Source organism: Lathyrus oleraceus, chromosome 3, assembly GCF_024323335.1.
Source record: "Lathyrus oleraceus cultivar Zhongwan6 chromosome 3, CAAS_Psat_ZW6_1.0, whole genome shotgun sequence".
NCBI classification, from domain to species: Eukaryota; Viridiplantae; Streptophyta; class Magnoliopsida; order Fabales; family Fabaceae; genus Lathyrus; species Lathyrus oleraceus.
Window position 1 is genome coordinate 270,531,695 of NC_066581.1, and position 3,214 is coordinate 270,534,908.

Below are 3,214 nucleotides of genomic sequence, written 5' to 3' on the forward strand. Positions count from 1 at the left end.
AATTTTAAAAAAAATGAGGGTATAGGTACTGGGAGCGCCATGTTTCATTTTTTTTAATAAACAACCATCTACCTCGGTTTTTAAGAAGAGCGAGAGAATAAAGCTATAAGGGAGCTCGCTTCAACACCCAGTTATTGCATTTTATGTTTTTTTTCTTTTAGTTTTTAAGTTAGTATTTCTCACTGGGCGACTTTCCAAGTTCCATTTTTACCATTGTTATATTTTTTTAAATTTTTTATTAGTATTTACCTCGGCTATATGGTTCAACTGAGAGGTGATATATTTTACATTAATCAATTTCCAAATACTATTTTCAAAATCTTATTTTAATTTTTTATTTGATATGTTCAAACTCCTCAGTTATACAAAAGGACTGAAGTTATATATCTTTTAATTGAATTTCCATAATATGGCACTATTGTGTTTTTTATATTTTATATTTTTAATTAATATTGTCACGTCGGATTTTATATAAAAAATCGACGTGACACATATATTGCATGAAATACTTCAGACTACAATCTAGCTAGTATCTAACTTTTCATTTACCTATCAACGCTCAAACTTCATTTCGTCACTCTCGTTTCGCAAAAACCCTATGCGATATTTATCAAAACTCTTCCAACAGATATTCATCAAATGTCATTTTTGCTACAAGTTTGTTCTTCACTGAAACGAGTTATATATCACTTTGTTTTTCACTAATCATTTTGTCTAGGGTTTTATGTTAGTTTATCTTTTGATCATTTTGTTTATACGATTTTCCATTTGTTTTTATTGAAACGTTAGTTAGTATAGTTTCTCTTGATCATTTTAGGTTTGTTTAGATAGTCATTTCGTCAACATATATCATTTTTCAACATGTTTGTTCTTCACTGAAACGAGTAATATATCACTTAATCGAGTCATATGTCACTGAAATGAGTTATATATATCATCAGAATGAGTTTATATCATTTTATTTTTCACTGTTTGTCTCTAAATCATTTTGTTTCTACATATTTGTCTCTTGATAGTCATGGCTGATTCGACAAGCACCTCCCATACAACATCTGTTAATACAAATCGTAGAGGAAAAACTAGAGGTTCCACGATGTATACCAAGGTGAAAAAAAGCCCATGAAACTGGTGTTCCCTACCCAGTTACAGTTGATGTTGCAACTGACATGGCTTATGGCGAAAACACTGACGATTTTATGGGTTACATTGCTTTACAATGTAGAAGTAAAGTGAGCATTTTGGTAGATAGTTGGCATGATGTTGAAGAGGACTTGAAAGATGCCATATGGGAAGATATTCAGGTATTTTATTATTTGTTTGCACGATGTTGAATGACTGGCATATTATCTTGTATATATGATCATTTATTTTTTGTTTGATACTAATAACATCTCTCTTGTGTAAACATCGGAAGCGTTCATTGTTAGTCAAGATGATAATAATGTGGAAAAGAAGATGCTTACATATTATGGTGAGCGTTGGAGGGGCTTTAGGACACAACTCACCTATGATTATACTAAACATGGAGAAGATAGACAAAAGCCTTCATACGATGTGTATTCATATATTGATCAAGATGTTTGGGAGAAATTTGTAGAATCTCGCAACACTCACGCCTTCTTGACAAAGAGCCAAAAAGGAAAGGAAAATCGAGCTAGAAATATCTATCCATATAGATTGTCTCGTGGAAGATATCGAAAACTTGAAAAAAGATTATGGAAGAAAAAAGAAAACAAATGGAGGAAGAGATATGAGGTTCTATGAGTATTGATTTCACTTCATCTTCACCATCACACCATGAGAAATAGAAGATGGCACGTCAAAGAAAAGACGGCGAGTTCACATCAGATGCTACGCGCGAAATGGCTCAAAGGATTGTAAGTAGATACTTTTTTCAACAATATTTATTTTAGTTAAATCAATTGTTAAAGATGAAATTTCATATGTGTTATAGGGTGATCTGGTTGAACAAATCGAAGTCAACCTCTTTACTTCACATGATTGTCATGACATCTTGGTATAAGCGATTGAAATCGATGAGCATCCAGTGCGTGCCCGTGGTCTTGGAAAAGGAGTTGACTTCAAGGTATATTTTGGACCATCTAAATCATCTAGAGATAAAACCCGTAAGAGAGAGATTAAAGAGATTGTTGTTGTTGAGTTGGAGAAGGAAAGAGAGAAGCAGGATAGGAAGTCAGAGGAGGAGAGCAAGAGGTCGAGGGAGGAGCAGGATAGGAAGTTGGATGAGGATAGCAATAAGTTTAAGAAGGAGAAGAAGAGGTAGAGGGAGGAGAAGGATGTGAAGTTGTAGGAGGAGAGGAAGAGTTTGTTGCAGACGGTGCGAGAGAGTGTCCAGAAGGAGCACGAGGAATGAGAGAGGATGACCGAGGAGAAGGTGTCAGAGAAGTGTATTTGCGATGTGCTTGAGGTATAAGTTGTATGTTGTTGTTATTATTGTTTACGTATTTTAATTTTGGATTGTATTTATGTTGTTTTTATGATGCAAAAATTGAATTCATTGAGTCTATTAAGCTACACAAATTCAAATAAGTTGGAAATTCAAGAGAATGAAGTTCAAAAAGTTACGGGTGGTACAATCGCGAAAGAAAGTTTTTCTGCCAACCAGGATAGTGTTAAACCCACACCATCGAAAGTAGATAACATTGAGAGACTAGGAATGATCATTGCCAGTATTCCAAACCCATGCATGGGTATTACATTAAGTCATGATCCAACTCAGTTATTCGTACTTTCTAGGATTTTTGTCGGGAAATGTGTACCTAGACAATTTTGTATTATAAATTTGGTCCTTGTAAGTATAGTTTTTATGTTGATCTCTATTTATATTCGTACGTTCTTCTACTTTAACATAAATATTTGCTCTGCAGGTACATCCATGAGTTATGTGTTGAAAAGAAACTTCAAAATAATTATTGCATCTTAGATCTAGCGCACATTGGTCTTACTCGTGGTTCGACAGGAAACAATATCTTTTTTTACTTAAAAGATAAATTGAAATGGAACATCAAAGATTGTTATTTGACCCCGTTTTACCGCAAGTAAGTGTATATTAATTTGTGTTTTTATTTATAAATCAATTTTATACATATTAATTATTCTGAATGTTTATGCAGTTCGCATTGGCAACTAATTGTTATATGTCTCAAGAAAAATATTATAGATGTATTTTACTCGTTGCACTATGAACTGCCCG